We start from the raw sequence: 24,090 nt of genomic DNA, 5'->3' as shown, positions 1-24,090 counted from the left end.
TACGTTCTAGATGCAAGCTGCCGCCATGACCATCGCTCCCGTGGTACCAGCTTCTCATGTCGAGTTCAGGGGCACTGGCAAGAGAGGAGAGGTGTTGCCTGTTAGAGTTTCACTGGCGGGAGGAAAAGAGGGCGAAGAGGCTTTCGCCTCGGCCTCAGGGAGGTGAAGGCCTGGGAAGGGGGCACCTTCTCTGCCTCTGTATCGGAGATGTCATTGGCGTTGCCACATCGTAACCTAGGCAGCCGCGTCCCTTTCACAGGTGCTGCCCATGTGGTTGGGGAGCCTGGACTGCGGAACACTAGAATGAAAGAGGCATTGTCTTCCTTTATGGCTGCTGTGAACAGTTTTCTTGGGATTTTATTAGTCACTGCTGGATGAACTCTAAAACTTATAATTCTGGATTTCAGGTTCCGTGATGTGTTTTCTTAATGCTATAATGGCTACATGTCCAATCTGTGAGCAGGTAGTTAACTTAAATATCGTACACCTTGTCCAAGAATGATGGTTCCACCCCGCCCCTGCCAGGATCTGAACTATCACATAGTGAATCACTTTTTTTACTGATAACATTTCTTCCAAATGTCATCTGACTTGAGTACAGCTGGTGGCAGAGATTCCACCACTTTTCTAAGTCCATTTAGTCTTTGGGTACCTCACATGGCTTGTATTGGTCAGAAATCTGTCAAGTTTCCATTTATGGTGACTCTGTGTTGTACCCACTTAGTTAAACTAAAACTGGAATTTGCAGAATCCCTTCCTCACGTAAGTCCCTCGTGTGGTTCTTGGTTGATTTGGGGCACAAGAGACATGCGTGCAAGGTATTGGAGCTGGAAGGGCAGCCGCGGCCAGTTTTCATGCCCTGAAGAGTGGTGCAGGAAAAGGCAGTGCGGCTCACATGCATTGTCATTCGTCTCCGGGCCCCAGTGCTGCTGTGGAGCTGCGCGTGGGTCTCCCTCCTCCCTCTCCTGTGTAATCTCCGCTGGCTTCTCCAGGTCCTAGACAGAGCGTGCAGGTCTGCGCCAAGGCACCTTTTCCACCTCATCATCAGTGTCGGAGTTGGTTGGAGGCATGTGTTCCTGTCTCATCTCCTCTCCGCTTCATGTCCAGCTCCTTTCTCAGTGGCCTGGTAATTGAACTATAGCAGATCTTGACCAAACAGCAGGCACAGCTCCTGCAGCTGGCGTAAGATTTAATTCCTTTAATAAATCCTCTAACATATCACCCGCAGTGATATATGTCACTTCCTGAGCAAAATTTAACAAATTATTGTTCTGTTTCTTTCCCCTCACGACATACATATTCTAACATGTGGCATGTATTTGAAAATAGCTGTTGGTCCCTTTTCCTTCCGAGCCATTGTTGCTGTTTCTCTAATTTAACACCTATACTTGCTTCTAGTATTCTTGATATGACATGATTTCTTCTTTCCTCATCAATGTGGTAAGTGCTTTCTAGTTATCCTCTCTCCCTTTATAATCTAGCCCAAATGTTGAATTCTATTGCCCTGGTGGGTGTGAGCTACAGTGAAGGGGTGACTGTGATCTTTTTTATCTAGATACAGGGTGTCCCCCCAAAATGTATATACACTTTAACAGCCCGTAGCTCAATCCTGAAAATGAGATGTATTTTAATAAACACTGCCTTTATAATTATTCAAAGTGTGTGTATACATTTTTGGGGGACATCCTATATATAATGCAGCTTGGTTGGATTAGCAAATTTACCATTTCACAAATCTCTGTGTTGAATGTTTCAGAGCATCTATGTGACAAAATGGTACCCATCTGGATACATGGGGACTCTGTTCATGTCATTTCTCATATATTTCCCCGCACTTCTGTTTGTCAAGGTCTGTTTGGATCCTGCACTTGTAGTTGTTTCCTGTCCCAGGCTTTGGTCAACTTGTGAAGTCAAAAAACTTGAGGTTATATCCCAGCTCTACTGTTTTCTAGCTTTCTTATATGAAATGAGTAGTTTAACCACAATACCTCATTTCCCTAATTTGTGAAATGCAAAATAAAATGTTTAAATTCCCTAATAGGAATAGTTATGAAGGTAAAGAGTAATAGTGCATGTAGGTGTTGGGATAACAAAATAATACATTACACAAATATTAGTTTTTATTTAGCAGTCTTAAAATATGATAAGTATTCCTTTGGAAGCTTCATTAAGGTCATTGTTTAAAAAAAATGGTGAAGCAACAGGACCAAGGATGAAACCCTGTCTCTAGGACCTTCCACCGAACGACAGTAATTGGATGTTGATGCCATTTTGGTTCAAATGTTTATTAGTGTAACAAAATGCCTAGCATTCTGCCCATATTTTAGCCCATATTTTTACATTTTGTGCTGTGTCATGAGAACTTTTGTTAGGTTTCCTACTCAAGTTCAAATATGTTTTGTCCAGCGCATTTCCCTGATCTGCCCGCCTAATAGCCTTGTCAGAGAAGGAAATGAGGTTTGTCTTGTCCCTGTTGAACCTGCACTGCGTGCCAGGACTGTCGATTTCTTTTCGGAGTTGTCACAATCCATTCAACAATTTGCCGAGAATCTTGTCCAGGGTCAGCAGTAAGTGCACTGGTGGTGTGTAGTATTGGGATTCTCTTCGTGTTTTTCTTTCCTGTCTTTTGAAAGCGGGAACTTTATTTTCCTCACCCCCAGTCTTCTGGCACCAATTCTGTTTCTCCATCAGTATTTACAAGAGGGAAACTTGAAAGCAATCAGCTTTTTGTTTGAGTTCAGGTTGCAGTCACATTGGCTCATCTCTTATTTTCCAAGGTGGTGGTAAATCCCGAGCAGCCATGAGCTGCGTTTATTATGGTAAGTTCAGAATAGTTGAAATCCATGTAATTGGAAGACCTTGGAAATGTGTGCCTAAATATTATAAATGCATTTTAAGATCTAATGTTGCTTTCAGTTCCCTTATGAAGGCAAAATCAACATAAAAAGCCAATACATTATTAAGGATATTATAATAATACAATTTTATTGCTACGAAACAGCTGGTGGTTTTCTTTTAAGTGAAGAGCCTAATAGAAGCCCATGAAATGAAATTTTTACTTGGCCCTGGTAGTTTAATGTGGACATGGACAAAGGATAAAATGATTCGCTCGTACAGTTTTGTTCAAAGCAATAATACCAATAAAAACTGACTATTTAGCAATTATTATATTCTATGCTATGTATCAGACATTTTACATTTATTACCTCATTTAGTACAATTACTCTACAAAGTAGGGGATTACCAATTTTGGAAATGAGAAAACTGAGACTCAGACAATTTTAGTAAAATGCTTAATAAGTGCCAAGCTGGAATTTGAATCATCTGATTCCAGAGTTGCAGGTTTTTCCATTACACCACAATGTAACTTTGAATGACATTTTCCATGTGACTTCTAAATTTTTTCTTATTTCATATTATGATGACTGTGCTGAGTGGCCTTTAACTTGGGCTGTGTCAGTGGGAATTGTTTTAATAAAGCTATTTTATTAATAAGTTGAGTGATTGTTGAATTCGACTGCTTTATACATTTTAGATTAAAAACATTTACCAATGAAACAGGAGCTGCCTTTTTCAATTGCTGGTCATAAGTGGAAGTTTTGCTTTATTTATTACAAATCAATTAATGGTCTTTTCCTCTAACACCCCATCAATCAGTCCCTTGACATTTCCATTGATAAGGATACCTCACCGAAAGAAATCAATTGTCCTTTGTCATTTTGACAGGAATTAGCCATAAAGGTGAATTAATCCAGAATGCAATAGGGAAAATACCTGCAGGCTACAGCCAAAACCTAATTTTGTAAAATCAAAATTGTCATAAGAACATCTCACAATCGATGATAATAAAAGGCTTTGCCCCTTGATCCCACAGTAAGGCTTAATTTGCCTCTCCAACATAAGAGTTGAAGCTACTTTTGTTTTTTCTTTTGACCACTCTGTTCCCATTGCCAGATGCTGTGGAAAGGCTCGAGATAGTGCATGCTCTGTTTCCCAAGGCTTGGCTGGAATTTAAACCATTTTAATAGGGAACTGTATAAGAAAACCTAATGTAATGCCTGAAAAATGTACAGTTGCAGATATGCATGAGGCTGCTTTCTGGCTCTGGTACAAGGTTTCTGTCACAGTGGTCCACAGAATCTTTGCAAAGGAGAATTTTCATTAACACGGGCTCAGCAGAGGAATGTTTGAACCTGTGCGAGCACAGTCTAACCAACAGCTCTCTGCGTACAGTATTACTAATGGCATGTTGGAATGCAGCAACCCCAGAAGCTGCATCTGTGGAATCTTGTTTTAAAGGGTGATTGCAAACATGTGAGTAGTGGCCACGATTATTTCCAAAATTAGTGTGTGCTATTTCCATAGTACTTATGGAAATTTATTTTTAAAGAAGTTTAAAGATTAGACCTTAAGAATCCTCTCTACTTAGCTGTGTGATATAAAGTATTCAGGAAACATTTGTGCTTCTTCTAGTCCATGTTTATCCCCAGGCTGAAAAGTTTAAAACCATTTTTAGCCCCTTCCTATGAGGATATTGCCTAGCACTTTTATTTTTTAACTTAAGTTATATAGGTCAAGTCCTTGACTCTAAACTCATCCAAATAAGGTTTACTTTTGAATCTTGGTGTTTAAATAGCTTTGGGAAAACTGTACTTAACTAAATGGTTTTCTCTACAGTAAGACAGTAAGCATTGAGTGTTTGTTTTTTCAGTTAAAAAAATTTAAAAATATTTTAAAGTTACCACCATTTTTAGAAATAAAGAAGTGGTTTCGTAAGCTTGTTTGTCCTATAATGTATTTGGAAACCTTTCAAGAAAAGGTTTACATTTTTATTGTATGTAACCTTTATTTTATATATATAAACCTTTATTTTAAAATTAAATTTATTGAGGTGACTGGTTAATAAGATCATATAGGTTTCAAGTGTACATTTCTGTGATACATGATCTGTGTATTGCACTGTGTACCCACCACCCAAAGTTGAATCACCTTCCATCACCATACATTACACCCCCTTTACCCTCTCCTATCCTCCTACATATAAACCTTGATATCAGACATTCTTTTTTCTGGATATTTCTTTAAAAAAATCTCAAATACCAGTCCAGTTTGATTTCCTGTAGGACAAGTTTTAAGATAACTTGATCTCTGTATATGACCCAGTACATGGAAGAGTAAGGGATTAGTATTTAGTTTAGAAATTGTGTGATTTATTTTAAAATGGTGTGATTTTATGATATAATTATACTATCTTCAGTCTCTTTTAGTCAGCACTTTGCTTAAAAAAGGATACTTGCAGGGCCGGGCATGGCTCAGCGGTTGAGCATTGACCTAAGATCCAGGAGATCTCAGTTCAATTTCCAGTCAAGGCACCTGCCCAGGTTGTGGGCTTGATCCCCATTGGGGTCATGCAGGAGATAGCTGATCAATGACTGTCTCATCATTAATGTTTCTATCTCTTGCCCTCCCTCTCCCTTCCTATCTCTGAAATCAATAAAGATATATATATTTTTTTTGTTAAAAAAAGGTACTTGTGTCTGTAAAAATACTCTGTCCATTTTTTCCCAAGTAGTAGTCAAACTTTCACCTAATTAAATAAAATTTATTTTTAGCTTCTATTTACTTAAGCAATCCTATAAGTGACTGATATTTTAAATCAACATAGCCATGGTGAATGCTACTATAATTGAATTATGATACTAACATTATTTTAATTCCAAATGTGAGACCATATGCTGAGTCATCAAATAAGTCTCTAATATAAAAGGGATCAAAATCATACAAAATATGTTCTCTGACAGTGGCAAAATTAAATTAGTAGTTAATAATAAAAAGACATCTAGAAAATTCCTCCTCATTTGGAAATTGAACAACATACTTTTAAATAACCCATAGATCAAAGAACATATTTTGAAATGATAATAAAGCATACCCAATATATCAAAGTCTCTGGGAAATGCTACCAAAGCACTATTTAGAGGGAAATTCATTGCTTTTAAATGGTACTGTTTGAGAACAAAGTAAAGTTTTAAAAACATGCAAATATAGTTGGTAAAACTATTAATAAATTTAAAACAAAAATCAAAAGAGTAGTTACCCAACTGATTAGTATTGTGATGTAGGAGGGACCAACAGAGGGACTGCATATGTTCAATTTCTTTAACTGGGTGTCTATTATGGGTTGAATTGTATTCCTCCCAAATGCATGTTGAAGTCCCAACCCTTCAAATACTTCATAATGTATTTGGAAATAAGATCTTTAATGATATGATTGAGTTAAAATAGGGTCATTAGAGTAGGCCCTGATCCAATCTGGCATCCTTACAAGAAGAGGAAATTTGAACACACAATGGAGATTCAGTGACACACAAGAACAGAGGGAAGAGCATGTGAAAGAAGTATCAAGAGGGTGGCCCTCTACAAGCCTAGGAGAGATGCCTCATAAGAATCGAACCCTGCAGGCCCCTTGATCTTGGCCTTCCAGCATCCAGAACTGAGAAAATAAATTTCTGTTGTTTACAACACCCAATCTCTGGTACTTCATTACGGAAGCCCTGGCCATCCAATATAGTGTCCATATTTTTTTTTAAGTTTTTTATTACACCTGTCTTAAATATGTTTGTATCTCTGTAATAATTTATGTCAATTATGAATGAATAAATGGATAACATATTGAAACCAAAAGTTGCTTTTCTGTGTCAGGGCATCCTAATGACATTTTCAGGACCCTAGTTTTAATGTTTAAACTTATGGGAGTAGCTGTGTGTAAATATTTAAAATGTGACAACATTGTCACTTGTGGTAATTTTATATATCTCAAAGTTGTGAGCTAAATGAGAAAATCCAGATAAAGCCCTTATAACACCTGCCAGTACAACACGTTAGCTGTGTTACTAGTGCTTCTGCCACTTATAGTGATTATTTAATTGCAGTTGAGTTTTCTTGAAAGGCATAGTCTCCAAAATGAATCTTGCACAGAAGACCTTGTGCAAAGGGTGGTGAGTTAAATTTGTTTGAGAATATAGCTGTTTCCTATTAGCCTGAGGTTAAAACGTTTTGGAGTGAGAGACATTGTGAGTGTCCTCATGGGGATGGACTGTTCTCCCTCCACCTCTAGCATGGTTCTCTGCCTCCAGCTATAGATAATGAGAGACAAATTTCTCCTTCCAGGGCTCCTCTTGCCTTTAGGACCACATTGGTATGTCTCCCAGAGGAAGCTAGGAAAGGAAAAGAAGGGAGGGGCTGGTGCTATTGAGTTACTTGGACCTAAGTTTGTGGACCTGAGTGGCACTTAGATTTCTGTGTGTGTGACTGTATGTGTCCACCAGTTTATGTGCATTGTTTTGGGAATTATATTGATAGTCAAAATGCTGTTGATTAAGAGATGAAAAGAAGTGTACGTGCAGTGTGCTGTTATTAGAGAGCAAAGGGAATTAAGCAATTTTTTCCTGAAAACACTTCTCACAAATCTCTCTCTTCTTCTTCCCTCCCCTTCTCGCTCTCCCCATCCTCATGCCTAGGATTCTAGAGTTAAAAATGTACTATTTGGATTAAAGACACTGTGGTCTCTTCCAAGAATTTATTTTTATACGCTGAGCATCTTGGAAAGTAAGACCTCGCTCCACATGAGGAATTGATTCATCATATTGCTTTCCCATATGGTCGCTGGACTGAGAGTAAGGATGGGGAGTGGATCCGGAGAGGTGGCCATCAGTTGGGCTCGGCAGCCCTTTGTCCAGACCATATACTCTCAGGGACTTCACTTCTCTCCAGAGCATCTTAACTTTGTGTTTTCATTTTGATAACAATATAAACTGACGTAAACACATTCTGAATCATCTGAATGGTAATGTTACAACAAGGTCTTCCCAGGAAATTTCAGCACCTGTGTTTACCTTTGTGCCAGACTCTCAGTAGTAGTTTTTGTTTCTGGCTAATGATTGATTTATAAATGATGTGTTTCTACCAAGTTTAGGCTGGATGACACCCTTTTCTGATACAGTTAGAGAGAATCGAGCTATCCTCCTGCCCCTGTAATGTGAACACTCTGTCCTCAAAAGAATCATGGCGCATGTGGCTCAGCGGTTGAGCATTGACCCATGATCTAGGAGACTGCGGTTCGATTCCCGGTCAGGGCACATGCTCGGGTTGCGGGCTCGATCCCCAGTAGGGGGTGTGCAGGAGGCAGCCGATCAATGACTGTCATCATTGATGCCTCTATCTCTCTCCCTCTCTCTGAAATCAATAAAGACATATTTTTCTTATTTAAAAAAGAATCTTGGCTGTAGCATGAGTACCATAGTCAGGCTGCAAATGGCAAATTTGTTTTAGCAAATACTCATCTATTGCATTCAATGAATGTTGTGAAATTTTGTTAATTTTTATAGCTTTTCCTGAAATTTTCTTACAACTTTATTTTGGCTTTATAGTTGTATAGGACTTAGAAGCTTAAGGTGTTTATTCCTAGTTGTGTTTTATGTACTTATTTTGAAGATCTAATAAAATAATTTAGGTCAGTCCTGGGAGTATGAGTAAACTTTTGTAGATTCCTCAAATTTAATGTTGGCCTGGTGTGTAGCAGAAAATATCAGGATGAGTGCCAGAATGAGGGATGAGGGAGGCCTGGGAAGGAAGGGGCCGGTTAGGATGAGAGCTTTGATGGTTGGGGATGAAGAGGCTTTGGTAAGCTCTTCTGTAGGTGTCTTGGATGAATAAAAGGAACCTAGGACAGGATTTCAGTAGGTTCTCCCCAAAACTTGATCAACTTCACAGTTAGGCCTATTGCTGGCACTCTGGGTGAGTCATTAAATAATGGAAGAGCTATCTCAAAATAATTTGACATCTCTCTCCTGGATTATTTCAAAACAAATGCATTTCTAAAGAGATTCATTATGAAAATTGAGGTCAGTGATTCCTGTAAAGAAAGGTGAAGTGGTGTCAGAGCCTTTCCATTTAGCTACTGGCAGGTCCACAGGCCAAATGTGGGGTCTCACACTTGCACCGTGAGCAAATGGAATCAGCAGCAGCTAGACAGGAGGGCAGCGGGGCAAGCAGATAGTGTGACTCCCATACCCCATGTGTCTGGTGGAGCCTCATGCTCATGCTGAATTCCTGTGTTTAAATTGCTGTTGAGATAAGACAATTTTATTTTTATATCCTTTTTGGTTCTTCATTAACTAATCTCACTTTCAGTTGGATTCAGCAATGAAGCAGCTTTATGTCAATTTCTGAGAAAGGGATTGTGTCCCCAAGTTCTTCTGTGGTACACACATATTTGCAGGGAAGGAACTTGAGCTCAATGACCTTATAATCTTTTAATTTAATAGAAGTATAACCCTAAGTCTAAATAAAAATGCCAAGTCTTTTAAAAATAAACACAGGTTGGAAAGTTACCATGTTGCTGGTTATCTCTACGATATATTACTACATAGAAATAGCAAGGACAGCAGGAGGTAAACTATGAGATGCTATGGTTTCTGGGCCTTTTGGCATGTTAGCACGCTAGGCAGACATATCCTGCAAAACTCAGACATTTTTATAATGCTAAGAATTATATCAGACCAGAAACATTTCAGAATCTCACTTGTTAGAATGAATAATAGAATTGCCACTAGATTTCATTAGGGAAGATGTAAAATTGCTGAAGGTTGTATATATGTGTGCAACTATTTGTATTTTATCACATGTATTACGTATATAATGAGTAACATTTTATACATAGTATCTTACGTACAATGAGAAACTTTTCAATATAGACTGTAATACAAAACTATTTTTATTTGGTGTGTTTACCATTTAATCCATTTTGTTCCTATACCCTGTGGTGGGGAGAGGAACACTGGGTGGAAATCCAGTCTTTGAAGGAGACAATGCCCTCCTGGAGAGCGTTGACTTCGGCAAGGTGATCTGAAGCTGGTTTTAGTTTGCAGATTACAATCTGCTGCTTCCCCTTTATATCAGCTTCAAACACCAAAAAGCAGTCCTTCTCAAAGAAAAAGTAGGGCAGGAAGGGGGGGAAGGGACAAAATGAGACTTGACTATTACAACGTAACAATACTGAAAATTTTATGTGTGAACTTAACTCCAACAAAATTAAGTCACCAAATGAAAAGGTAAAAATAAAAGATATTTTAGAAGGCATGAAACCAGTATGAGATCCAAAGATGATAAAGTGCTGTTGCCCTGGCCAGTGTGGCTCAGTAGTTAGAGCATTTCCCACTTGTGGGTTCGATTCCTGGTCAAGGGGGGGTGTACCTGGGTTTTAGGTTCCATCCTTAGCCCCTGGTTGGGGCTCCTGTGGGAGGCAACAGAACATCAATGTTTCTCCCCCCCCCCCCCCCACTCCCTTCCACTCCCTTCCACTCTCTCTAAAATTCAATGGAAAAATAAAACCTGTAAACAAACCAAAAAAGGAAAGAGATGCGGAGTTTGAGGTATAGGAGAAGATTGGGAAACAGACTCGGGAAAGAAAGCTCAGATAATGGGAAATGTTACCAAGTAGGTTTGGGTTTCAGATATTCTCTTAAATGACACCCATTAAAACTTTGTTAAACTAATTTACATTATTTGATAATGAAAAAACTTTTGAATGTGTTTAAAAAATTTTCAGCTAGAATAAGATAAAAATGTGTGTTCCTCCTGTTTCCCCATAAAGCATTCATTAATGTATTAAATGAAAGAACAATTAAAATCTAGATTTTGCTTTAGCAATGTTTTCCTTTGACTAAGAGACAGAAACTGCTTTCTTGCATGTCCAAAGTGATTCTACATGGCCTGACCTGTTCCTATTGTATGCGATGCTAAAAGCGTGCTTGGATAAAAGCGTAAATATGTACAAATGAATGACAGTGTAGCACATGTTTAACTCCCACAGACATGCCAATATCAGAGTTGTGCTTTAGATTGCTGAGTGGATTTCCCAGTGATGATTTGACTTAGGGATTGCAGATATTTCTTATTAATAAGCTCCTAGAGCAAGCCTTTTCTGTTCCTCTTGCAATAAGTAATGGGTGTGACAGCGTAGAATAGCGCTGAAGGGAACATGGTGGAGGTTTGCATGTGTGCTAATGATCAGCAGTCACAGCCTTTGGGGTAAGTCTTTTTCTTAGATCACAGGGATGTAATAGAGTTAACGTGCATTCTGTGCTTTCTGTACTCAGCAATGCTGAAAATGTCAAAGTGCTGAAAGTGCCTCCACTGAAACGTCACAACAGCACAGTGGAGTAGATATTATTTTATCCCCAATGGTCAGATGAGGAAACCAGTGAAGCTCAGAGAAGAAATTTGCCCCAGGAACCTAGTATCCTGGAGTTAGCATTTGAACTTAGATCACTTGCTGGAGGGCTTTTAATCAGTCGTCTCTGCTGCTTCTCAAGGACAGGCTTGAAATGCAAACGACCCAAGTAAGAGGTGCGTCCCAAACAAGCACCCTTTAATTTGAGGTGACTTATTCAGGAGAAAAGAAAGGTGCCCTCTTATGGAAGCGTCTCAAAGGAGATGGGGTTTTATTTCAAGTACTGGGGGATTAAACTGAATAAAAGATAGAAGATTTTAGCACAGGGAATGGTCTGAACAACCGGGAGCAGATGTCTGTGTAGGACGTGAGGAGGAGATGAACTGGACTGGGCTAGAGGGGAGACTTTCTGGGGGGGGGAACTGGGATGTCAGATCTGCATTGCTCATCAGTTGTGAATGTATGTTGAAGGTAATTAAGGGTAATTTGGGTTCAGATTCTTAAGCCACAGATGCTGAGCTCAGGAGTCTAGAGCAACGTTTCCCGAGCTGTATTCTATGCATTGGTATCCCAGGAGATATCTTGTGAAAATGCATTGCGTGGTCAAATAAATGTAGGCAACACTTGACAGAATTTCTACAGATTTCTCAGAGTCTTGAATTTACTAATTTATACCATGTTTTCCCCGGAAGGAAGAATCTGAGCACAGCATCTTTGTTTCCCTGAGTACCCATGAGCTACTCAGCGTGCTAGTTCTCCACTTTATGCTTCTGGAAAGCACTGCCTCAGACTGCTCTGTGGGATGAGGCATTAGGAAACATTTCTGAAGAGGGCAAGAATGAGCGCTGAAGTCTGCCTGCAGTTTTAAGTCTCCCAGGTTTAGATCTGAGCAGCTGGGTTTTATAAATACAGAGGACTCCTAAAATTTCATGGAATCCCTAAGTCACGTATCGAAACTAATTTTTAAGTTTTTAAAAATTTTATTTAGTATTTAAAAAAATTGAAATGCTGAGTTTCTGGCTTCTGTGGCTCTCCTTATTGCCATGGGTTTGAAAGACTGTTTCCCTGTTGATCTCATTTATCCATCAGCATTACCTTGGGCGTTAGGAAGAGAAGAGGTGTGCAGCCAGAAAGAGAGACGCATGACCACCCTCGCTTCCTGTAGCATTCTCCGCGCCACCTTGGTGATGAAGAAAGGACTCACTAGGACCTCATGTGATAGATAAGGTCATGGTGAGGCTGAGGCCTTTTCCATCTCTCTGGCAGCTGTTGATAAAGCTTTTAATGCCATTTCTGGCACCCTGTTCTTAAAACTCCTTTCTGACACTTCGGTCCAGTAGAACCATGTGACATACCTAACACTTGTGTTCTTCATTGTCAACTCTGGATGGTCAGAGGATCATGGGAGAGCGGATTCAAAACTGTTCCCTCCTCTACCCATATCTGAAATAAAATCACATGGACAATTGCATTTCCTCAGTACATCCTTGATTGCTTTCTTCTCTGCCTTTCAATAGCTATTTTTAGGATGACATTCTCCTCTATGTTTTGAAATAAGGTAACAAGTAAATATCTTAGGTAGAATTAGCCAAATGAGAACATTTGATCAGAAACACAATTAACTAGTTAGTTGTGAAGGCCTTCAGTTAAAGTGTATTCTTTACAAATACAGGTTAAAACATCAGTTTATAATGAAAGTTGTTGTGCTTACCAAGGATCATGTGACAGATGCTTGTATAGCTCTTTTAAAAACAGATTTAGACCATGATCAGGGAAAATGGGAGAAAAATTCGGAGGGTGAAGTGCAGAAAACATCCCAAAGTTTTCTTAAAAGCAATGCTGCATTTAGTCTAAACTTGAGTTTAAAAAGTGGATAAATGTGCATCAGAAGTGCCATATGTGTGTGTGTGTGTGTGTGTGTGTGTGTGTGTGTGTGTGTGTGTGTGTGTGTACACACACACACACAAGATGTTCAGGAGTGAATGTTTACAACTTGGCTTTTAGTATCATTCATTCTTTTTAAAATTTTTTTATTTTATTTTTGGTCACCCTAAATGGTCAAAAATTTCTCTACATCCAACTGGAATCTCTTTTATTTAAACTCTCCTTAGAAAGTGTGTGTCCATGTGTGTATATTGCTATTTTCTTTGGTTTGTTTGTATCTGGTATTCTTGGAGATTTTTGAAATAATCAAGAAACACTTATGTCATAGACAGTGTTTACTGTCTTTCAACAATGGTTTACTTTTTTTTGTTGTTAATAGGACATGTGGTGTTGGAGCATGTATTTGAGAAACAGGACAGACAGCATGGAGGTCGAGTGTGAGGCACTGAAATCCTTCTGCTTAGATTCAAGGCCTGGCTCCACTTTAAACTAAGGATGTGACTTTGGGCAACTCGCTCAGCCTCTCTGGGCCTTGGTTTCTCCTTTTATAATATGGGGTTGGTGGTAATGCTACTTCTCACATATGTTTTTTGTAGATATTTAAGAGCTTAGAACAGTACCAGATATATAATAAGTGTTAAATAAATGTTGGCCATTATTACTAAACAAATTACTGGCAAATGTTAGGCACTACTTTTAGATTTTATTGTTTGATAACATAGTTTCCTTCTTATTTTTGGTGGCTTACTGCAGGAGGGGGAAGAAATGAGGCAGGAGGGCAGTGTAATTTTTGTTTGTTTTTAATACACTGGGACATCTTTAACTGGAAGACAAGACTTGATTATGTTTTTACTTGTATGCGGAAGCCATATCTTCTTCCCCAGTTAATGGCATGCTTCAGATCTCTGTCTGTTCAGCTGTGGAAATGACTTTTAGATTTGGGTTCTCTACCAGAAGTGTTACCGGGAAGGAGACCTGGCCCTGAGTGGGTCTGCCTAGGGCCGGCTGGAGTGTGAGGGTCCCTTGTGCGGGGAAAGATTTCACAGCACCAGCCCAGTTGACTTTGAGAGGACGCATATTAAAGCTGGGGACAGTGACACAAGCAAGGGCTTAGCATAGAAGAAGCAACAGGAGAGCCTCGGCTGGACTGCTTTAGTTCACTAAGAAGTCAGAGAAAAAGGGGGTTCAGGGGGTTAGCCCAGGAGGGAACCCTTGGAGACAGGTTCAGGGGTTAGCCCGGGAGGAGCTGCCGCTGTCCATTGGTCCCCTGGTTGCAAGTCTTCTGGGGTCCCTTAGAGTTTAGGAGATGCACGCCTGAGGGGGAAGAGGGGGAAGGGAAAAAGCACACCCTGGGTTCTTTGTTTCGAGGGTTTTTAAAGGCTGGGAATTTAGGGGAAGATTTTAATAGAATATTCACCAGCTTTTCCAGGTGTGCTCTTTCAGGGTTGTGGACTCCAGTGACTGGTCAGCACCAGGGCAGGGGGTCGTCAGTCATTACAGCTGGTCCTGGCATCACCCACCTGGTTTTGCTGCTTTTCTGGGCCTGGAGCTGAAACACAACTGAGGCCTAGATGTTATCTCTAGGGAGGCGACCTTCTGTATATGACTGTAAATTGCTCAGCCAGTTTGTTAGCTATCGTCTCAGTTTCCCCATTCCACTTGCTAAGGAATTTCCCTAGCTTCTTACTATCCTGCCTCAGAGGGTTGAAAACAACCTGAGAAAACATTTAGTTTATCATTCCAGTTTGAGAAACCTTCTGTTAACTCTTTGACACTAAAGTTTACAATGTTTGTGGTCCCAAGGAACTATAAACATGTATGTCAATGGCTGTTATTGTGGTTTTCAATGGTGAGGGTGAGGGGGCACTAAAAATACCAGATCCTACATACCTGCTGGTGACATTTGGTTGTTTTGTTTGGTCATGGTGTTAAGTGATTAAAATCAGGTTATTAGTTAACCATAATTTATTTATATAGCTAAATTCCACAGGACTTTTTTTAATGCCATTACTGACCATAAAATTGATAGTTTGATATTTTAGGATGACTTTTGCTTGTTAGATGTTTGTCTTTGAAATAGTTTGAGAAATATGTTCCCTGTATAAGTCCAATGTCATCTCTGAAGTATTTCCAAGTTCTTTGGTTTAGAATTTTTCCTGATAGTTTGCCACGAAGTCAGAAACTGTGATGTGTGCTTGAGAAATTCCAAAACGCTTTCAGCCCATAGCTCCTGAATTCTTCCTCCAAATGGTTTCTCTATGCCTGTTTTATTATTTCAATCTCTTCCCAGGGTGATGACTTCTACCCCTGTCTCTTCAGTCATTAGAGCTCACATTGGCTCTCTTCTCTCTAGAAGGTATTTCATCCAGGTTTTACTATGTCCACTTCAAATTCAGTGTCTTCAGAATCATTTCTCAAACTGTGTCCACTGTCTTCCTTCCCAGGGCCTTAGTAATGACATCCTGATATTCCCAGTTACCGATCCCAGGCAATTCTTAGCTTTCCCCATCCTGTACCCTCTGCATCCACACAGTCGCTCAGATCTTCGCATTTTCCATTAGTACTCTTTACCCCTAACCATCCCTCTTTCATCTTCTTCCTACCTGGTCAGGAACTCAGGGTTTCATGCCTAGAGTATTGTAACAGCTTTTTAACTAGCCTCTGAGACGAAGGTGCTCATTCCTCTCTTCCCTGTGTAGCTTTGTGATGAAAGCCCACAGTGTATGTTTCACTCCTGACCTAACACTTAGAGTGGTTCTAAGTAAAGCCCAGACTCCTCCATCAGCTCGTCTTCATTTGGCCCTGCCGTCATTTGCCCTTAACATCTTCTATTCTGTAGCAAGAATTTGTGTTTATGCTGAAGTCATAACTTGCATCACACTGGGCTCTTTCTTCATTTGTTCCAGTCCTTCGGAATCTCCTCTTCCCACATTTCCACTCATGCATCTTTCATTCATGTCTCATGAACTTCAGTTCATATCTTCCCATTTTCCTTTGTGTACTTTTCTCCACTTAAAAGCCCATAATCCTGCTTTTTTCTCTCATTTCTTGCCTTGTGAGAATACTTAACTGTGACCTGTCTATTTTTTTAAATTTCCATTTTAAGTTTTTCATTTTTATATTTTCATGTTTTATATTTTTTACTTAATCAGTTTTTAACTCCCTAAGGACAGATACTATTGCTTATTTGTATTTTTTCCCTTAGAATGATTTATATAGTAGGCACTAAATAAAAACATGTGGAGTGAATCCATGGTTAAAATTTGGGGGAGTCAGCATATGCATGGCTTTGCTTGGGATTGGAGGAGGTGTTATGAGGCTGCCTTCGTGTAAGCACTATGCAAATGTCAGGTGGTGTGATGAATTTTGGGTGTGGTTTGGGCTTCTGTTGATAATGTCCTCCATTCTGGAATATCAGCACTGCCTGAACTTCTCATGACCTTTGAAGTTTAAACAGAGACACTGAGAGAGATGTGTTTTCATAACAGGTCTTGCAAATAAGACTTGATTGGCTCTTATGTTTGTTTGTTTATTTACCTATATTTTACTAGGTCTTTATTCACTTTGGATATTTGTTAGTCTAAAAGCTTAAGATAAAGGTGCTATTTTATTGTCACCTCTGCCTGCTGTGGTCCCCATTGTAGGGCTAAAGAACCTTATTTGTCTTTACACCCATTGGTTGAGGACAGAGGTTATAGCATAGTCCTTTGCATCTTCACAGTAAACCTTGCTGCCTTCCCACATGTCATCCCTCCCAGACTATCTAATCTGGAATTTCAGATACTGTCCCTCTAAGCCATTTCCACATTTCAGCTAGTATGAGCCATGATAAATTACAGGCTAGAAGGGAAGCTGCTCCACTCTGTAATAGAGCACGGTACGCCTGAGTGTTTTGGTGGAAAGGAACACAGAATCTGTAGCTGATTTATAGCATACATTTTCTTTTCCAGATAGATCTGTGTCCTTATTAACTTTTTTTCTCACTTCTTTTCCCAGGTGTCCATATTAGTGAATGTATTGGAGCTTTTGCTCTCTTTGTAAATCTGTAGTTACTGCTCTGGCAGAGTCTAATTTGATGTCCTCTGCAACTTTCAAAAATATGCCTTCTTTTCCATCATCAGGTCATCCTTTGTGTCCTCCGCAAATGTCCTTCTCAACTACCCGTGAACCATGCATAGCTGTCCTCTGTTGTCCATTCCACCAGATGGCCTCAAAACTAACAGAAAAGGGAAATGACTAAGGGTAAGAATTTTTTTCCTCTTCTTAGAAAATTTCTCATACGTTTACTTTTAAGTGCTGCCAATGCAAAGTTTTTTTCTTATGAGTGGGTGGTATGAGTATGGTTCCAAAATGTTGTTTTTAGGATATTAAAAGTTTAGGAACTTTTTTGGGGATTCCTTTCATAGTGATGGGTCAGGAGGAAGAAGATGAAAGAGCACATTGTAGATAACTTTTTCAAATAGTTCAAACATTTTTGACATTCTGAGTTTTAGATCTGGGTTCCAGTGACTTCTGGCTGTCACCCTTGGCATGACCCATCAATACCTTAAATTCAGTCTAGCCAAAGACAAACTCATTCTTTCTGTCCTACCAAAACCTTTTCTTCTATGTACTTCAAAGATTGGTCTTGTCATTTACCTGCTGTCCTCGTGCCCTACCAGCCACTCATTCCCTATTCCAATGACCTGCCATGTCTTTTAAATATTTTTCTAATCCGTCTCCATTTTCTTATATCCGGTCTCTATCATCTCCAGTCTTGGCTGGTTCATTTACCTTCCTACTGGGCCATCCAGTCTACTGTGGATAATCCTACCTTGCTCCCACTCTCCCAAAAAAAGATCTCACTGAGTTATTTTCCTTATAGGCTAGAGCACAATTAAAGCTTTTTAACATTCTGTGTCCCATCTGTCTCGTTTCCACAATCTTTCCATACCTGGATCCACTAATTTCTTTGATTTCATGGGTTAGTCCTGATCCCGGTCTTGAGTCAGTCCTGATTGAGGCAGGATGCATGTAAATGTTTTCCATCCCCCTTTTACCTCTTCCCATGTCCAATGGGCACTTAAAATTAAGTGACTATCCTAGATCAGAAATTCAGTGGCCCAGTGATGTCCTCTGAGTTGCTGTCTCTCTCCTATTTTTCGCCATGTGCCATCATTTGGTGGCTGTCAATACCATCTATCTGGTATTGACTTAATCTGGGCTTTTATTGGAGTCCCATTGTGTAAATTTTGGCCAGTTACTCAGTTCAGTAACCTAGCCTTTTTTTTAAGGCTTCAGCTTGGACTTCAACTTCTTCTTGATGGTTGAGGTGTCTTCTATCTGAATTATTTTTATCAGGACTGGCTGGTGATTGTGACACCCAACAGCACCTGAGAGATGATTCGTTACTCACTGTGTGTATTAGTTTCCTGCGACTCCAGTAACAAATTACCACAAATTTGGGGGCTTAAAACAATGGAAATTTAGGCATCAGCATTGGAATGCTTTCTCTCCAGAGCCCTAGGGAAGAATCTGTTTCTTGTCTCTCCCAGCTTCTGGTTGCTGCTGACATTCCTTGGCTTGTGGTTACATCACTCTTATATCTACCTCCATCATCACATTGCCTTTTACTCTTCTGTCTGTAGCCAAATCCCCTTCTGCTTCCCTCTAATAAGTATACTTGTTACTGCATGTAGGGCCCAACTGGCTAATCCAGAGTAATCTCTGTCTGTCTCAGAATCTTAAATTAATCATGTCTGCAAAGTCTTTGCCATAGAAGGAAACATTTACAGGTTCCAGAGATTAGGACTTGCTGTCTTTGGAGGAACTAATTCAGTCTGCTGCACTGTGTTTTACTCGCTTAATTTGGGCCTGCTATTTCTCCTGGAGACCCAAGTCCTGACCATTCCTGAGTCATGGTTAAGCTTGTCACCCCCTTTAGCAGCACTGCTTTATATCTACCTCACGTACCCATAGAGAATTGGCCTCAGCAATGCTGTTCATTTATCTAGAGTCTGTCTCATGCCTGGGGCAGGTACCACCTCCCCTGCTCTGTTCATTTTGCCTCAGTGTCATATCTTGGATTATAGAAAATATCAAGTCTCTTTTTCAAAGTATCATCTTGTGATGCTCCCTCTCTCTCTCTGCCACAAAGACCTCGCAATTCTGGCTCTCCCAGATTGTCCCCATAGTGCTGCACTTAGGACATACTGATTAGGACATACTGAGACATGCCCTGAGACATGGGCTGCTGCTTCCTTATGTAGAAAGCCCTTTTCCTTCTTCCACATGTGGTGAAGTAGTGCTTACTGTGCAAGGTCTCATCCAAGCGTCAGATTCTCTGAAAATTTCTTGAACTGCACCTGTCTCTCCTTTTCCATGCAGACTGAATTACTTACCCCATCTCTTCTTCCTCAGCACTGTTTATACTTGAATCTTAACCCATTGTGTCTAAGTCTCCTCCTTGCTAGACTGGGTTTCATGAGAACCAGGAGTAGGATATTTCTCATCTTTTTTATTTTAATCTGACATATGACCCACAATAAGTACTTGATATAATAATATATAATGTAATAAATGTGTGTGTATTTGATCAATTTTAAATTTTCCATAATTTAGACTACCTTAAGATACATGCATATTTAATAATCTATCAATTTCCTGTGGACCCCAAAATAATTGTTTTTTAGCTGGCTTTGTACAGTTCATTTTGGCTTTTGTGTCCAGTGCAAATTGATTAAAAATACTCTAATTTATGTATTCTGCATTTCAGTTTTATTCACTGTGAGGGGGTCATTACACTCAGTCCTCTGGGGAACCAATTTACTTTAATACGAGACTTTACTACACGTGAAAACTACCAGTGTAGTGCTGTCACCTGATTGTCTTTGTGTAGATCTAGACCTTTAAGCAAGAATCTGGAATTTTATTTGTCAAGATTGCTTCTTTTGATCCATTGGTTATCTGTTGAAACAGTACTGTTGTTTTCTTTTCCCTGGCTGCTTTGTTTGGTTCGAGTGGATCTGAATTTCAGCATTATTTTCCCACCTTTTCCCTGGGAGCTGAGGGCAGAATTGCCCACCGCCTCCCCTGTCTTAAATGTAATGCCCTGTGAGTTATTTGCCCCGTCACACTGCTGGCCTCTGTTTCCTATTTCTAGGAGTTTTGTAGAGGGTGCTGGTATTTTATTACATTGCATGTCTTATAAGAAACTCAGAGGGCTTTGAGGATTTTCTTTTTTTGGCATCTAATCTTCTTACAGCTCTCTGAGGTGGTAGCGTGCAGTGTTATCTCCATTTTGCAGATGTTATAACAGAGGTATCACACAACTTGACGCAGGCCCCACAGCAAATCGGGGCTGAGTGGAAGCCATCTCCTCAGTCTTTCAACCTTCGTTTCAAGTGATCGAGATGTCAAATGACTTAATTTTAATTTTAACACCTATTCCATTTTGGTTTTGCATGAAATACTGTCAGCACTTACACGGTAGCCAGTGCTCCAATTTTAATATTATTTTTTCCATCTTCTAGACCTTACAATCCCTTCTCTTTTGACACACACAAAATATACTTTGTTATGTAAGTATATAATATATACTTTGTGTGTATATAAAAGTATATTTTTGCCCTGGCCAGTGTGGCTCTCTTAATTAGAGCATAGTCCCAAGCTCCAAAGGGTTGTGGGTTCGATTCCTGTCAGGGCACATGCCCAGGCTGTGGGTTCTAAACCTAGGCTAGGCACGTGCAACTGATTGATGTTTCTCTTTCACAGCAGTGTTTCTGCCTCTCTCTCCTCTCTCTCTCTTCCTCTCTTCCCTCCCTCCCTCTCTTCCTCTCCCCCCCTTCTCCCTCTTCCTCCCTCCTTCTCTCCCTCTTCCTTCCTCCTTCTCTCCCTCTTCCTTCCTCCCTCCCCCCCCTCCTTCCCTCTCTCTCTCTCTCTCTCTCTCTGTCTCTCTTTCTCTCTCATCAATGATGAACATGTCCTTGGGTAAGGATTAATATTCTCTCTCTTTCAAAATAATTTATATACAAAATTGGGTTCTGTAAAGGGGTTACTTGGTCAGGGGACTATATGCATATATATGAGATTTCAGCCTTATCAGCTTATTTTATGCTCTGACTAACTTTTTTTGTCAGTTGAACATACTCTATAGGTATTTGCTAGAGATATGAAAATATTTAAAAATATATACAACCCTCGACAGTGGAAAATGAAGGAAAGTAAGAAATACTATAAATTGAACAGCAGGTACTCATTAATAAGTGAAATAAATTTTTCAGTTTAACTCTTCTATGCAAATGACAGTAACCCCAAAGTGAGCTTACACTCTAGCTTTCATATACTTTTCCTCAAACGTTAGGACTTTTTCTCTCTCTCAGAGGACAGTTACTGCATTTTTTTGAATTTAAAAGATTATTGCAAATATTAAGTTCTCGATCAGATTTGCCGGAGTCTTTGAAGGGAATGTCTCCAGGGGCCTTGTGCCTGCGTTGTAGGGTGTGTGCAGGGCTCCTTTCTTCTTCAAGACTGAATCGGGAATGCCCCACGCTTTTGCCAAGTGGCATTAATTATCCTCCTGCTTCTAGAGCCCTGAGCTGGGAAACCTCCCCGTTTTGGGGTCTCCAGGCCGTGTTGCTTCCCTGCTGTGGGCCTGCGGTGCCGCAGGCTCCCACACGGCTGCTCAGCCCCCAGGCCTCGCAGTGATCTTCCCTAGCCCTGAGAGGGGAGGAGGTTAGAGCACCTCGTGGGGGGTTGCCTGGCGCCACCCCTCCGCCCTGTCAGCCTCTCCTCCCACCCCCTGTGCTTCCGAGCACCACCCAGCTGCAGGGATTTTGCCTTGAAACCATTTGGAGCGGCTGGGACGGAGGCCACCCAGAGCTTCTGGGAGCAGCTGTGGCTGCAGATCTCCTGTTGGCTGGAGCAGAAAAGGTTCTCACTTATCTACCCTGAACACGGGTGGCCACGATCCCTCAGGATAATGCAGTTTCTCACTGTCTGGGGGTGGGAGCTATTTTCCTCCTTCCCAGCTTGTTGTTTGAAGTAGTTTGGTTAGGCTTCCGGCTTTTGCTGACTCACAGACACACACATAAAAACTCCCTCCCTCCCTCCGTCCCTCCCTCCCTCCCTCCCTCCCCCCCATTTAATGGCTTTGGAAATGATTAAGAAGATAACAGATCTCCCTGCTAGGGGGTAACAGCTTAAACAGCAAGTAGGAGGAACTGTTCACACAGGTCCACAGAGTCTGAAAGACTTCAGCCAGCCTTCCTCTTTCACTGCTGACTCCATGTCCTTCTCTGGTCCTGTCCCCCCTCCTTCAACATTCGGGCTGAGCCACAAGCCTAAATGTGGCTCGCATACGATGACAGAGGCCTAATTCCCATTGGGTTCCTTTGCTGATGAACAAGTTGAAGGATGCCATTTTTGTGTCCCCGAAGGATAGACACTCCTTCACCTGCCTCTCTCACTTGCCCTGAACTGTAATTAAAATGAATGAAGAGCTTGATTCCTGGTGTGTGCACCTGGACTCTTTGTTGAGTCTCTCTTAGCAGTCGGTGGATTTCTAAAGCAGAAAATCAAGCATATTCACAATAGAAGCTTCTAGTTTTTGAAATTGCATGGACAGGAGTACTGTAATTTTGCAAGATTTGGCAGGCCTTCAATGAGCCCAGTAGCCACAGTGACCGAGACTAAAAATGTAGAAAGCTTTCCTTCTTAATTACTTTTAAATTATGTTAGCACATTCTCAGGGTCAGAACAACAGCTTCCACACTTCGTTAAAGTGATATTTTTTTTCTTGCAATAAAATAATGTTCTTCAAAATAGAACCAGAAACATGGATGCATGGAACAGACTTGCAGAGGTCAGAGGGGAGGGGGTTGCAGAGGACTGGATAAAAGAAGGTAGAGTAGCCAAGGAGCACAGATACACACATACAGCCCATGGACACAGACAACGGTGTCGTGAAGGCAGGGGAGGGGTGGCAGAGGCTGGGTGGAGGGGGGCGGGGGGGCGGAATCGGGGATATCTGTAATAGTGTCAACAATACAAAAATAATGTTATGTTGTTTTAGCATAAAATAGGACTTTTTCTTAATTGAGGAAAAATTGAAAGAGTGTGTAGACAGCCTTCATACCTGGTAGCATTATAAATGTCTTATGATTAGTAATGTGTACTTTTTGGGCACTTGGAAAATTCCAAACATATTAGATCCCCTGTTTTTTGTGGGTTGCTACTTGCCCAACTTAAGTGATTTAACTGATAACATGTGTACCTTTCTCAATGATACTTAGACTAATATAAGATACAAAACTTGTCTCTTTCCTCTATTTTATTGTCATCAATGAAAATACTGCCAAAAGAGATGGAAAACAAAATTTTCTTATGTTTTACAAAATAACTCCCAGGGCTGTAGGCCTAATTATTCCTAATAATTTGTAAAAGGGACTCTGTTCTTCAGCCCACCATCAGTTTCTGCACTGTCTTAAAACAAGCCACAGACTACTACAGATATTCTGCCAGTTTCTAGGCCATGGAAGGTTCTGAAAAGTAGATCATTTCCTCTTGGCTGGTAGGTATGATATAAATTTTAGATGTGTGTGTGTGTGTGTGTGTGTGTGTTGTGTTGTTTGTGTTTGACATAAACATATAGAGCTCCTAGTACAGAAATCAGAAACTTCCCATTTCCCTAAGGCTTGTCTCCAGTGCTTGTGCCTTGAATGCAGATTGTAATAAATCAAGGCAGGCTCTGTGTGGAAATGCTGGACATCTCGGCTTGAGTTAGGGTGTTTGTTCCAGGCCTCAGGGGATAAAGACAGAGATGGTTTTCTAGCTTGCCCCGGAGCCCCTGAGCCTTTGCAGACTGAAGCAACTGCCTTTCTGTGCAGGATCTTGCCTGCAGCCGCCCACAGTGTGGGGAGAGAGAGTGGGGAGCAGTGGGAGGAGGGAGATAAATTATTCAGCCTCTGCTAAATGTCAGGCACTGTGCTGGGTGC

The 24,090-nt window shown here is 40.5% G+C and overlaps 1 long non-coding RNA gene across 21 annotated transcripts in view; it reads left to right on the top strand.

Annotated features, from left to right (window-relative positions):
- The window catches only part of LOC308560206, a 363,790-nt gene that overhangs the window by 252,039 nt on the left and 87,661 nt on the right, over positions 1 to 24,090 (top strand). For 20 of the 21 annotated variants that reach the window (XR_013999278.1, XR_013999279.1, XR_013999280.1 and 17 more), the window contains one exon: positions 17,239 to 17,359. This is a non-coding gene — a long non-coding RNA (uncharacterized lncRNA). Of the gene's footprint in view, positions 1 to 12,395; positions 12,461 to 17,238; positions 17,360 to 24,090 lie in introns of those variants that run through there. The other variant, XR_013999296.1, reaches the window with a different exon arrangement.

The sequence above is a fragment of the Miniopterus schreibersii genome, assembly GCF_964146895.1.
Source record: "Miniopterus schreibersii genome assembly, chromosome: 8".
In the NCBI taxonomy this organism is placed as follows: domain Eukaryota; kingdom Metazoa; phylum Chordata; class Mammalia; order Chiroptera; family Miniopteridae; genus Miniopterus; species Miniopterus schreibersii.
The sequence above is the reverse complement of the archived record's forward strand: the minus strand, read 5'-3'. Positions and strand labels throughout refer to the sequence as shown.